This window comes from Tachyglossus aculeatus, chromosome 1 (assembly GCF_015852505.1).
Source record: "Tachyglossus aculeatus isolate mTacAcu1 chromosome 1, mTacAcu1.pri, whole genome shotgun sequence".
NCBI lineage: Eukaryota > Metazoa > Chordata > Mammalia > Monotremata > Tachyglossidae > Tachyglossus > Tachyglossus aculeatus.
The window spans coordinates 130,584,199-130,599,346 of record NC_052066.1 but is presented as its reverse complement, the minus strand read 5'-3'; the positions used below and the strand labels follow the sequence as shown (position 1 = coordinate 130,599,346).

The window sequence follows — 15,148 nt, the reverse complement described above, 5'->3', positions numbered from 1 at the left end:
AAGACTGAACTCCTTGTCTTCCCTCCCAAACCCTGCCCTCTCCCTGACTTTCCCATCACTGTTGACAGTACTACCATCCTTCCCATCTCACAAGCCCGCAACCTTGGTGTCATCCTCGACTCTGCTCTCTCGTTCACCCCTCACATCCAAGCCGTCACCAAAACCTGCCGGTTTCACCTCCGCAAATTGCCAAGATCTGCCCTTTCCTCTCTATCCAAACCACTACCCTGCTCATTCAAGCTCTCATCCTATCCTGTCTGAATTGCTGTATCAGCCTCCTCTCCGATCTCCCATCCTCCTGTCTCTCCCCACTTCAATCCATACTTCACGCAGCTGCCTGGATTGTCTTTGTCCAGAAACGCTCTGGGCATGTTACTCCCCTCCTCAAAAATCTCCAGTGGCTACCAATCAACCTGTGCATCAGGCAGAAACTTCTCACCCTCGGCTTCAAGGCTGTCCATCACCTCGCCCCCTCCTACCTCACCTCCCTTCTCTCCTTCTACAGTCCAGCCCGCACCCTCCACTCCTCTGCTGCTAATCTCCTCACCGTGCCTCATTCTCGCCTGTCCCGCCGTCGACCCCCGGCCCACGTCATCCCCCTGGCCTTGAATGCCTTCCCTCCCCACATCCGCCAAGCTAGCTCTCTTCCTCCCTTCAAGGCCCTACTGAGAGCTCACCTCCTCCAGGAGGCCTTCCCAGACTGAGCCCCCTCCTTCCTCTCCCCTTCCTTCCCCTCTCCATCCCCCCCCCCCGCTTTACCTCCTTCCCTTCCCCACAATACCTTTATATATGTATATATGTTTGTACATATTTATTACTCTATTTATTTTACTTGTACATATTTATTCTACTTATTTTATTTTGTTAATATGTTTGGTTTTGTTCTCTGTCTCCCCCTTCTAGACTGTGAGCCCACTGTTGGGTAGGGATCATCTCTATATGTTGCCAACTTGTACTTCCCAAGCGCTTAGTACAGTGCTCTGCACCCAGTAAGTGCTCAATAAATACGATTGAATGAATGAATGAATGAAATGGTCAATCTGATAATTCAGGTCTCCTACTTCCTACTCTAGTGATATAACTATTGGATTTCACGGCTACTTATATACTAAACACTAATAATTAAAAAAAAATTGAGGTTTCCAAAAAAAATTTCTCTCCTACTTTGCTCATAGTCTGACCCAAAGGAATGTGTTGTTTCTCCTGTTGCTTAATCAGTATCTGCAGAAAAATAAGTCAGAAGAGCCAGTGTAGGTGAACTTCATTTTGGGTTTTAGACTTAAATCTTAAATTGAAACTTTTCCAAGTAACTAATTGTGCTCTTGTTCTGGGACTAAATGTAATGAACATATGGCAAGGAATCTTTATCTCTCACTCAGTTCTTAGGTGTAAGATTAATCAAGCAATAAAGGCCTGGCTTTCTGTCTTTTTAGTTGCTAGTTCTGGTGTGCAGCTTGAATATTTGTGGATTATATCAGTGATTTCTCTCTGTATCCTGTTCAATTGTACTTTGGATTAAAATATTGTTTTCTGGCAGAAATGTTTAACCATCATTTTGCAACTCTTCAAAAGAATTACCCATTATTTTTTTTTTTCTTCTGAAGCTTGGTCTGACTCCACATCCCTCATTCTTTCTTACTGCCTTTGTCTGGTAGTGATTTTAATACTAGTCAAGAGATAAAGAACAAAATCTTTGCCCTAATCTCCTACTGGCAGACAGTTAGTTACATTGGATTTTCAGAAATCTCCAGTGTCGTGAGCATTGGCTATTGCAAATATTTAGAAGAATGATTCAATAATTTAGAGGAGGATGTATATTTACTTCTTAAAAAATTAAAAACATCAATCACCTGAGTCAGGAATGTTTTGTTTAAAGAATGCAAAGATCTAGTCCCCTTTTTAGCTAGAGGTTTTTGTTTTATTAATTAACCCCCACGTATTGGATGAGAATCTCCTCTCAAGTAATTTTGGGGAATTTATGGAATAAGAATCAATTTAAATTAAAAATTTTTTTTCAGTTCATATTTCCAATAATGGCATAAATAGCCTTCCACTTTTTTGCAAGATAACATTATAATGCCAGGTTTATGGCTTTCTAGAGGCTTTTATATCTAATCTTTGTCAGTGTGCAAATTAGTTGACACCCTCACACAAAACTAATCATTCCCAGAGGCTGCAACCGCAACATTTTATAATAAAATCTTCAGGAGCAATTCCAACTGAATGTTGATCTTCACGGCATATGTGAAAAGGACTAAAACCAATTTTGGTTCCACAAGGACAAGTCACAGCTTCTAAGCATTAATTAATATAATAAACACATTTAACTTTCAGCAAATTTTCAGTTCCTCTATCCGCATTGTTGGGTTGTTGCATGGTTTCTAGAGACAATCAGGAAAAAAATAAGAGGTAAACTTTAATGATGAGTAACTAGTAAAGAATCTTTATGACTGTAAGAATTAGTTTTTATGATGTTAAACTAATGGGTCTTTTTCAAGAGGGGTTCAAGGAGTAGAAGATTATTGTTGCCTGGTTTGTCAGTGGACTGTGATGAGGGCATCATAAATGCACTTTTACTTTGACATATAGTAAAGCTATTCTTCACAGAGTATTTGCAGTATCCTAGCATTTAGCATAGAATGAAAACATACATCTGGCGCACTGGGAAAACCATTCTAGTTCAACAGGCACTTGGAAAACTCTTCTAATTCAATAGGCTCTGAACTGTCCAAAGCAGAACTGCTTATCTTCTCAACCACCTCCCCTGACTTTTCCATCACTGCAGAAAGCATTGCCATCTTCCCTGTCTCACAAGCCCATAACCTTGACTTTATTCTTGACTCTTCTCTCTCATTCAATGCACATGTTCAATCTATCGCCATTTCATTCATTCACTCAACCTTATTTGTAGAGTGCTTACTGGGGGCAGAACACTGTACTAAGCACTTGGGAGAGTACAGCAATAAATAGACACACTCCCTGCCCACAATGAGCTTACAGTCTAGAGAGGGGGAGACAGACAACAATACAAATAAATAAAGTACAGATATGTACATAAGTGCTGTCTGGAAGGGTGTTCCAGGCCAAAGGCAGGACATAGGCGAAGGGTCAGCAGTGAGATAAGTGAGATCTAGGCACAGTGAGAATGTTAGCATTAAAGGAGCCAAGTGTGTGTGCTGAGTTGTATGAAGATAGTAGTAAGGTGAGGTAGGACAGGGCAAAGTGGTGGAGTGCTTTAAAGCCAACAGTGAGGCATTTTTTTTTTTTTGATGTGGAGGTGGATGGGAAACCACCAAATCACCAAATCCTGTCAATTCAACTTTGACAACATTGCTAAAGTCTGAACTTTCCTTTTCCATCCAAAACTACTATGCTGGTCCAAGCACTTATCCTATCATTCATTCATTCATTCAATCGTATTTATTGAGCACTTACTGTGTGCAGAGCACTGTACTAAGCGCTTGGGAAGTACAAGTTGGCAACATATAGCGATGGTCCCTACCCAACAACGGACTCACAGTCCAGAAGGGGGAGAAAAAGACAACAAAACATATTAACAAAATAAAATAAGTAGAATAGTAAATATGTACATGTAAAATAAATAGAGTAATAAATCTGTACAAACATACATACAGGTGCTGTGGGGAGGGGAAGGAGGTAGGGCGGGGAGGATGGGGAGGGGGAGAGGAAGGAGGGGGCTCATTCCAGGAAGGCCTCCTGAAGGAGGTGAGCTTTCAGTAAGGCTTTGAAGGGAGGAAGAGAGCTAGCTTGGTGGATGTGTGGAGGGAGGGCATTCCAGGCCAGGAGGAGGATGTAGGCCAGGAGTTGACAGCAGGACAGGTGAGAACGAGGCACCGTGAGGAGGTTAGCGGCAGAGGAGCGGAGGGTGTGGGCTGGGCTGTAGAAGGAGAGAAGGGAGGTGAGGTAGGAGGGGGCGAGGTGATGGAGAGCCTTGAAGTCGAGAGTGAGGAGTTTTTGCCTGATGCATAGGTTGATTGTAGCCACTGGAGATTTTCGAGGAGGGGAGTAACATGCCTAGAGCGTTTCTGCACAAAGACAATCTGGGCAGCAATGTGAAGTATAGGTTGAAGTGGGGAGAGACAGGAGGATGGGAGATCAGAGAGGAGGCTGATGCAGTAATCCAGTCAGGATAGGATGAGAGATTGAACAAGCAGGGTAGCAGTTTGGATGGTACCTGGCCTGCTGAGGGATAGAAATTCAGGAAATACTGTGAGAGGACTAAATCAATCAATCAATCAATCGTATTTATTGAGCGCTTACTGTGTGCAGAGCACATTAAATCATTCAGTGAACCAAAAATTGTATTTATTGTATTTATTGAGTCCTTCTGTGAACAGTGCAAAGTGCAATGAAATAGAGTTGGTAGATGCGATCCCTGTCCACAAAGTACTTACATTCTACAGGGACTGTGATATTTGGAGAAAGGGAATTATACCTGAGGAGAAAACTTTGTTTTGGGAAAAAAAAATAACCACCCTCAGTATTGTGACCCCTTGTTCCTTTAGTTTAAAATCCTATGTGTAGACATGTTCCTCTCCTGTAGCAGACCTGCTCTCTGCCAATTCAAACAATGTGCCCTAGTTTCCCAAGGGAAATTGAAGCAATGCCTCTCATTTCACCCCCAGACCCACATCAAACCTGAAACAGAAGCCTCCCATGATGCTTCCAGGTGCGGGCTGGAGACCATCCCTTCCGCCTTCTGAGCAGTCTACTAATGAGGCCTGCTGGGATATTTATTCTTCCCTCCAGTTCCTTCTTCAATGGGTGGGGTTTCTCTGTCCTCTCATGGATATTTTAGAAACATCAAGGAAACTGACAAAAAGCATTATTTGTCAGTATAGTCATCAAAAATTATAGTTTTTTAGATGTAGCAGGTAAGGGCCCAGCAATTGGAACTGAAGTATGTCTGAAAACACAGGAATCAAAATATCCCAGGCAGTGTAGTGTGTCACAAATGTTAAAAGTCCTTAGATCTAAATAAATGCTTACAATTATCAAGATGATTCAATACAACCAAAATGAGAAATGTTAGGTTTCAGTTCATGTTTCTCCAAGTTCAAAGGTTTTCCTCTTTGAAATAACTCTGAGGTATTTAACCTATGACAAAATCTAAAAGAAACAATGCCATCAATGGAATGAAAATCGGCTCTTTATTCCTTGCAATTATTACTTTGACTTAAATATTTATAAAGCTGGACACATTCTCCTGCATGAATTAGATATAAATCACCAGCCATGTTTTAGCCAAGTAAATGCATCCTCAAGGCAGAATTTCTAAAGAAAAAGATGGGAATGTGAAACCAAATATTGCCTAGGATTTCAAAGATAACTAGGACTAATCTGCATTGAAGAAACATAATGCAAGGTTAATAAAAATAATAATGATTAAAATAATTGTTAAGTATTTACTATGTGCCAAACACTGCACTAAGCTTTGGGGTAGATAAAGGACAATCAGGACATGTGTCTATGTGTCCCATGTGGGGCTCATCATCTAAGTAGGAGTGAGAATAGGTATTCAATCCCCATTTTACAGATGAAGAAACTGAGGCACAGAGAAGGTAAATGACTTGCCCAAGATTACGCAGCAGGGAAGTGGAAGAGCAGGGAAAAGAATACACATCCTCTGACTCCCAGGCTTGTGCTCTTTCCACTAGGTCATGCTGTTTCCCAAGTTGAAAACACTTCTTTCTGTTTCAATTGTGCAAGATACTCAGAGCAAGATTAATGGTCCAAGCAGCCCAGTAGGGCTAGACAGATGAGCAGAGGAGGAAAGGAAAAGGTTTGAGGAGCCAAAATACCTTTGGTTCTGAAGCATTTCTATTAACCAATTAGAGTAATAAGAGAGTAGCATAAGAAAATAAACATATTGGAGGCATTCCAAATGATGTGATCCACACTTCCCTAGTTAAACTGGTTGTGGAGCTCAGAGTAGTTGCTCTACTGCACCACGGTTACAGTGGCCATTGATGGCCCTTGGAAATGCTGGACACTTCTTACCATCCCAGAAGCAACAGAAACAGATAACATATGTAGTATAGGACAGTGGCATCATTAGGGTACCTGAAAAGTCTCTAATGGAAATCAACAGAATTTAGAGTTTTGCTGAAGTGACATCCCATTCTTTCCTTGCAAGGATGCTTTTACGTTTGCCTCTCAAAACACGGACATCCCTTCTGAGTCAGGGATTCAGCAGCAGGAGCAGAGTAAAGAGTGGCAGTGCATTTAAAAATAAAAATAGCAACATAAAGCTATCTAATGTGTTCAGCCAATCAATCAAATTTATTGAGTGCTTATTGTGTGGAGAGCACTGTACTGAGCGTTTGGGAGAGTACAATAAAACAATCTAGTGGACACATATCAGAACCATAGAGAGACTAGCTGAAAAACAGATGGTCCAGTATGAAACCAGGTGAATGTTTATCATAATTGTGGTTGGTACTAGTATTCACATAAGATTGTGCCCTCTGGGTCTTTTTTAATTAGCTCAGGAGTAATACTCATTTGGTAGCGACAACTTGAGGGTGTAGGGGCATTCAGTCTCTCTGGATACTGAAAACTCCCCTAGAAAATGCCTTTCCACCCCACTGCAGGGTGATGGCGGGGCTACAAGTCAGGATTGAAGCCTGTCATTTGGGGAAACATTATAGCATCATGACATCAAATTCCTGGGGAAAGTCACCTAAATGATCATCAATCAATCAATCAATTGTACTTATTGAGCATTTACTGTGTGCAGAGTACCATAGTAAGCACTTGGGAGAATATAATAGAACAGTATTGGTAGACACATTCCCAATCCACAGTGAGTTTACAAGTCCAGTGCAGGAGACAGACATATGTATAAATAAATAAAAATTACATAATGTACATAAGTGCTGTGGGGCTGAGGGAGGGGATAAAAGGTTATAATTCAACCTAAAAGTAATTGTCAAAAATTAATCCATCTGTTTATCCACAGCCCGTATAACAGAAAATGGTCCTGGAGGTGGGATGCAGTAGTGAAGGAAGATTTTAAATAATCAGCAATGGCCATCTATAGCATATAATAATCTTCCTATCAGTCACATGGTCTAGACTTTAAGCCATTATTGTCTTACCAGGCACAATTTCCTAAGGATCTTGAGGATTCCCAAAATAGCAGATATCAACTATGGAGTACCACCTACTTCCCTGACCATAAGGGCTATTCTCAACTGTATTCAAACTCATTTTTCATTGTAGTATTTTTGCTTAATTTTCCTTAAGCTTTTTTTTTGTTCTTGTTAGTTAAATAGTGTAACTTTCATTTGATCAAGGCAGTAGTTAATTTTAATAATCACCAAAAATTACTTTAGTGAGGATAATTTTATCATCGGTTCCATTAATAATAGACCCCTTTACTGTACCACTAATAAATTAAACATGACGAAGTGATTTACAAATGCCATTTTCCACTTATGAACTGTCAAAACCAAAATATTTTTCTATTTTTCTCTATAACATATTTAAATGAAAAAGGCAGAGCTCCATGCAGACTACTAATTAGTTCTCACCATCACTTGGTTTTAAATTAGCTTGTTAATTTTCTATTCACTCCAGTCATATGTATTGCTAACTTCCTCTTTTTATAGTTGCACATTCCTCCAAGAAAACTTTCAGGTTGCTCGATTTCATTCTACCTCTCTTGAATTAGCTTGAAGCTTTTGGGTAATGAAGCCTCATCTGTCTCAACCAACTCCCAATTTTCATCTTGGAAATAGTCATTTCCATACACTCTTAGCTGCTACTTAAGAAATATAAGCTACATTTTCTTGCAATCAGTAAGCAAATATCAGAGCACTGGAGAACTCTCTAATTTCACTTTACAGAAGATTTTTGCATCGGTCACTTACTTTTTTCATTAGAACACAACATTACACTCAGAGATGCATTTAACTGAGAGCCTTCCAGTTTTCTCAAAAGATTATTTCTAAATGTAATTGTTTTACACAAAAGAGTGAACATCCATCTGTTACCAGGCCCTGACTGTTGCAAATCAATGTGAATAGATTGTTACAATCCAAGCAAGAATGCTGAAAGGAGTCCTGAATATGTTCCCCGGTGGGCCAAACCAGGATGAAGCTTCTCTTGGGAGATTAACCTCACACAGTGAGCCGCCTGCTGTAAATCAGTTAGTGAGTCGGCTATTTATCTCTTTCTCCTAATATACCACATCCTACCCAAAACCCTCTTGGAACTTGGGTGTCAATTAGTCAAATGAAAGAGGAAAAGCAGAAATATTTACTCTTTTCCTAGGAATGAAATGAACCAGTAGGACAAAAATGAATGTTTTATCATTCAGGTAAATGGGCAACCCCCAAAATGTTCAATCTTTTCTTGGAATCTACTGAACTCGTAACTCTGCCATTGTAAATTCATCATTAAGCAATTAAAACAAGCATAGTAAAGTGGGCCTTGGAGAAGTGAGATGGGAATGTTGAATGTGTGAAAGTGCAGTAATTCTTTGAGACCAAGCAGCTAATACTTAGTAATTTTCTGGATCTACAGCAAATTGTATCCCAATGCCTTATTCCAGCTCCCAAACTATAAGCAGTTCATTCTCTTTCAGGCACACCGCATTATCTAGGCTGTATCAGTAGAATCCGTTCTAAGAGACTCATTCACTCTTCCTGGAATCTTGTAGGATGTGATACTTGCCACCTCCACTGATTCCACCACTGAACCAGCATATGGATATCAGCTTCTTGCTTCATTGGCAGAACTGACAGGCCCAAGTAAATCCTCTATGCCCTGCTATATGTTTTAAATATAGCAACTGGAGAGTAATCTTCCAGGGCCAGCTTAAGCACTTAAGTTCCTTAGTTTCTTGGGCTATCTCCTTTGCCTTGGGCTGCCATGAGTTTTGGGACAGCTAGGAGGGTTGTACCAATGGGCAGGCACCTTTGGCCAAGATCCTGCTTTGTGGTTTGGGGGACTCCTTAGAGTGGCTGTTTAGTATTCACATACACTCCTTAGCACTGAGGTGGTTCTATGGTGATACTTGAGCTCCCTCACAGTTTTCTCCAAAACAGAACCAGTCTCAGCCAGGTCTTCCCCAGGGATATATGCTACCCTTTGAAACCACCTTAAACCTCTGGTGGTCAGGGAACTGGAGGCACTGCCAGCCATCACAGACCTCAGGGACTTTAGGCTCCATGTGATGTCACCAGTACATCCTGAAGTGTGCACAATTAGACATTTGGGCAGTGTTGGACAGCAGCAGATCCACCCTTACAGCCCTTTTTTTTTCTTATGGTATTTGTTAAGTGCTTACTCTTTACTATGTGCCAGGCCCAGTGCTAAGTGCTAGAGTAGATACAGGCTAATCAGGTTGAACTTGATCTGTGTCCACATGAGGCTCACAGTCTTAATCCCCATTTTACAGATGAGGTAACAGGCACAGAGAAGTTAAGTGATTTACCCAGTGGTGGAGCTGACTTTTGAATTTTACTTTATAAATTCTAACATATTTGTTGGCAATTTATGTACTCACCTTTGTCCTGCCTTGTCTTGTCTTTTGCTGTCGAGTCATCTCTGACCCACCATCTGTCCCAGAACGCCCCACCTGCATCTGCAATCGTTCTGGTAGTGTATCTGTAGAGTTTTCTTGGTGAAAATATGGAAGTGGCTTACCATTGTCTTCTTCTGCACAGTAATCTTGAGTCTCCACCCTCGACTCTTTCCCATGCCACTGCTGCCCAGCACAGGTGAGTTTTGACTTGTAGGAAGTTAAGAATTCTCTAAAGTATCTTGGGTATTCCTCAATTCATCTACTTCCTCTCACATTAAATAATCAGCTCCTCAAGGACAGGAATTAGGGGAAGAATTGATTGGGACTTTAAACCCAATGATTAAGAGTTGGTAGCCATTGAAGACTTTCGAGGAGTGGGGGAAAGCATATTCTGGGAAAATAATCTGGGCAACAGAGTGAAGTATGGACTGGAGAAGAGAGGCTGTTGTCAGGATTCCTGTGGTTCAGGTTATACCCAAGCCAGGATATGACATTTGCCTGGACCAGTGGGGTTGCTGTTGGGATAGAGAAGATCCTGAAAATGTTGTGGAGGAAACTGGAACTGTCCCCCTGTCCCACTATAGATGCCAAACCATCACTCTCTCCACCTTCAAAGCATTATTGGGGTCACATCTCCTCCAAGAGCACCCCCCTCCACCCTGATTATGTCCTTTTCCCCAGTTCAGTCTCCCCTTTGCATCATCCATGCACTTGGATCTGTGATCTTGAGGCTTTTGCTATCCACCCCATTTTCAATCCCACAGCACTTAGGTACACTTTTACAAATTAAATCATACATTATCAATTATTAATTCATATTAACGTCTGTCTTCCCTTCTAGACTGTAAGCTCATTATAGACAGGGAACATGTCTGCTAATTCTGTTTATTGTACTCTCCTAAGCACTTAGTACTGTGCTCTGTGTGTAGTAAGCACTCAATTAAATACCTTTGATTGATTAATCAATCGTATTTATTGAGCACTTACTGTGTGCAGAGCATTGTACTAAGCGCTTGGGAAGTACAAGTTGGCAACACATAGAGACAGTCCCTACCCAACAGTGGGCTCACAGTCTAGAAGGGGGAGACAGAGAACAAAACCAAACATATTAACAAAATAAAATAAATAGACTAGATATGTACAAGTAAAATAAATAAATAAATAAATAAATAGAGTAATAAATATGTACAAACATATATACATATATACAGGTGCTGTGGGGAAGGGAAAGAGGTAAGATGGGGGGATGGAGAGGGGGACGAGGGGGAGAGGAAGGAAGGGGCTCAGTCTGGGAAGGCCTCCTGGAGGAGGTGAGCTCTCAGTAGGGCTTTGAAGGGAGGAAGAGAGCTAGCTTGGTGGAAAACAGGAGAACTGTGGTACAGAGAAGTTAAGTGACTTGCCCAAGATCACACAGCAAGCAATTGGCAGAGCAGGGATTAGAACCCAGGTCCTCTGAATCCCAGGCCTGTACTTTTTCCACTAGGGCATGCTGCAGATAGAAGCCCACTTTTTGGAGGGGCAGCAAGATTCCCTGACCTTGCCTCCCAAACATCATTAAGTACCATCATCAGTAAGTGGAAGGATAGCAGGAGCAGAGGGGACTCCTAGCATTCCTATGCAGAGAGCAAGAAGGGGTAACTGAATCTCTTTTCTCTATATTGAATTGCCGAGGGGAGCCTGAGAGAGTTTGCTCATCCCCATTCTCCCCACCTTGCAAAAGTTTTCAAGTACTTTAACAATACTAGTTTTTCATGAAACAGCACAAAGAAGCTCAGATCCACTAATCCAAATGTATTTTGTTTCCCTTCTCCCATACGGCTTCTTAAATTCTGATTTGAAGTACATACCAGGTATTCTCGTGGGAAAAAGGGTTCTCTTAAAACCCTCAGTTACTCTCCTTAAATATAATGGTCTAAAAGCCTTTCAAGTCCTTGCACGCATTCTACATTCTTTTCTTTTCAAAGATTGCACCATCCACACTATTTATTCTTGTTGGTAAGAAAGTGGGTGATTGGTGATCAGTTCACTGACTTCAAGAATAGTTCATCCTTCAGTTAGTGACTCATACTTGGTTTTGTAGATAGCCCATTAATTTCTCTAAAATTGAGCTACCTCATTTCTGATTAATGCACCCTAGCACTAGTTTCCTGCTGCCATGGGTTCCTAGTTATCATTTTCTCAAGAAGTACTTCAGCGTGCCCTTTGACTATTTCCTCTGCCTGTCAGGTTTATGATTGCCTCCAGTAAAGCAAGCATAGCCAAGGGGATATGAACATGATTTCAGTAGGGTTAAACTGCCAATGTTTCCAGACATTATTGCTGGAGACATTTTCTTGCACTCAAACACATATGAAGATGCATAGGTTTCTCAGATGAAATATTTTCTGAAGTTAGGATAGCCTTGATATCATTTCTGGGATTCACATCATAAAATCAATTGGAGATTATATTTCTTTAAAGAAAAGGATTGGGCAGAGATTGACATCTGAAGTCCCTTTGTGGCCGTTGGTTCTATCTGACACTAAACTGTTGCTTTCACTGCTGTTATTGACTACTTGCAATACTGAAAAATAGTTGGCTAATTTGGGCGATGAAAATAGCAGCTGCAGCTACCAACATAACCCCCTGCTGGGTTCTGGCACTACGGCCCAGGATCGGCACTGCCCTGCAGACACTCTGATGGCAAATGGGTTCTGTTTGTTAAAAACAACAACTGTGTGTACTTTGCTATTCATTCAATTGTGTTTACTGAGTGCTTATTGTATGCACTGCACTGTACTAAGCACTTGGGAGGGTATAATATAACAATAAACAGACATATTTCCTGCCCACATTGAGCTTATAGTCTAGAAGGGGAGACAGGCTTTAATATAAATAAATATAGATATAAAATAGGGAACACTTCATGAATGGGTGTGTCACCCTTGCACAGGGGCCATGTTAATCTTCTCTATAATTCCAATTTTAGTATGTTTGACCACCTTCTTGCTTGTTGCCTCATTGAGAAATGGACTGGTTGGGATGAAAGACCACAAATGGTTCTATGCAAAACAATGTCACCATAATCAGTTCCTTGTGCAGGTTTCTCTCCAGTCCAGAAATCTCAGGACTAAAGTTGGCCCATTATTCTCAATGGAAAATTTCTATTAGACTTTTTATTTGGCCACAGTTAGTGAGATAGTGGAGGTGACGACTGCTAATTTTAACCCAATTTTAATACTTGGCCTTTCTGGGGAAGTAGAAGTATCTTGGAGTCAAAGGATACCTTCTAAAGGTTTTAAACCTCACTCTGATGTTTATCTTGCCTAAGTTCTGTGCTACCTTTATCACAGTCATCATCAATGCCTTGTTGTACAACATGCTTCTGGGGAAAATTAAGAGTTTTTGGTTTAACATTACCAAACCAGACTTTGGGTTATGTATACAGGTTCATTCTGGGAGACCAGCATATGATTCTAATTTCCCTTCAGGGTGTTTTGTTGACACCATGCTGTTTCTATAATCAATCAATCAATCAATCAATCCATTGTATTTATTGAGCACTTACTGTGTGCAGAGCACTGTACTAAGCACTTGGGAAGTACAAGTTGGCAACACATAGAGATGGTCCCTATGTAACAGTGGGCTCATAGCCTAGAAGGGGGAGACAGAGAACAAAACAAAACATATTAACAAAATAAAATAAACAGAATAGATATGTACAAGTAAAATAAATGAATAAATACAGTTATAAATACGTACAAACATATATACATTTATACAGGTGTTGTGGGGAAGGGAAGGAGGTAAGGTGGGGGGACGGAGAGGGGGAGGAGGGGGAGAGAAAGGAGGGGGCTCAGTCTGGGAAGGCCTCCTAGAGGAGGTGAGCTCTCAGTAGGGCCTTGAGGGGAGGAAGAGAGGTAGCTTGGCAGATGGGCAGAGGGAGGGCATTCCAGGCCAGGGGGAGAACGTGGGCCAGGGGTCGATGATGGGACAGGCAAGAATGAGGCACAGTGAGGAGATTAGCGGCAGAGGAGCAGAGGGTGCAGGCTGGGCTGTAGAAGGAGAGAAGGGAGGTGAGGTAGGAGGGGGCGAGGTGATGGAGAGCCTTGAAGCCCAGGGTGAGGAGTTTCTGCCTGGTGCGCAGATTGAATGGCAGCCACTGGAGATTTTTGAGGAGGTGAGTAACATGCCCAGAGCGTTTCTGGACAAAGACAATCCAGGCAGCGGCGTGAAGTATGGATTGAAGTGGGGAGAGACAAGAGGATAGGATATCGGAGAGGGGTCTGATACAGTAGTCCAGACGAGATAGGATGAGAGCTTGAACGAGCAGGGTAGCTGTTTGGATGGAGAGGAAAGGGCGGATCTTGGCAATGTTGCGGAGTTGAGACTGGCAGATTTTGGTGACGGCTTGGATGTGAGGGGTGAACGAGAGAGCGGAGTCGAGGATGACACCAAGTTTGCGGGCTTGTGAGACAGGAAGGATGATAGTGCCATCAACAGTGATGGGAAAGTCAGGGAGAGGGCAGGGTTTGGGAGGGAAGACAAGGAGTTCAGTCTCCTACAAGGAGTATAAAGTGATCTATGTTTAATCAACCTTACAGCCACCCATAGCATTTTTATATTTAACTCCATCTCCAGCACTTATGTGTATAACTGTTCAATTTTACCTTCAATTATTCAATCCTTATCTCATTCTTGGTCTTCCGTGAGCTCCGACTATTTTGTAAGTGATCCTGGAGGACAGTGATCATGTTTACTCTTCCCAGTGTTTATTACAGTGCTCAGTATTTCAATCAATGGATAGTATTTATTGAGCACTTACTGTGTGCAGAGGACTGGACTAAGTGCTTGGGAAAGTACAATGCAATAGAATTGGTAGACGTGATTTCCTGCCCACAAGGAGCAGTCTACAGTGAGGAGCTGTATAGTCCTATACACAACTATAGTCAGTATTCAATAAATGCTATTTCTTTTTATGGTATTTGTTAAGTGCTTGCTGTGTATCAAACACTGGTCTAAACACTGGGGGATATACAAATTAATTAGGTTTGACAGCGTCACTGTCCCAGTTGGGACTCTCAGTCCCAAGGAGGGAGAACAGGAGAACTGAGGCATGGAGAAATTAGGTGACTTGCCCAAAGGCACCCAGAAAGCAATTGGCAGAGCTGGGATTAAAACCCAGGTGATCTGGTTCCCAGGCCCGTGCTCTTTTCACAAGGTCATGCCGTTTCTCTATTGGTATTAAGCGATATTTTGAATATCTACATACTCCATTACATTGTAAGCTCCTTGAGGGCAGAGAATGGGTCTTCTGCTTCTATTGTATATTTCTCGAATGCTTAATATGGTGTGTTGCAACTATCAGGAGCTCGATAAATACTACTACTACTTGTGTGTTCTCTGGAACAGTCACCAATGTAAAAAAATTCCTGAGGAAGCAATAACAGGGCATTGTGGTAGATTATTACATTTTGAGGTGAATGTATTTTTTAGAGAAACTTCCTCCAAGGTCTTTGTTATAAATGATTCCAGTGGAAATTAAGTAAACATCCAACTGTGCCACCTCTCATCACTGGGGATGGGAAATGGATAAAACCAAATACCCTATCATCT

General features: G+C 41.5%; 1 pseudogene; it reads right to left on the bottom strand.

Annotated features, from left to right (window-relative positions):
- Positions 1 to 12,440: 12,440 nt before the first annotated feature.
- On the bottom strand, positions 12,441 to 12,534 carry LOC119933990 (annotated as a pseudogene).
- Between the last annotated feature and the right edge of the window lie 2,614 nt (positions 12,535 to 15,148).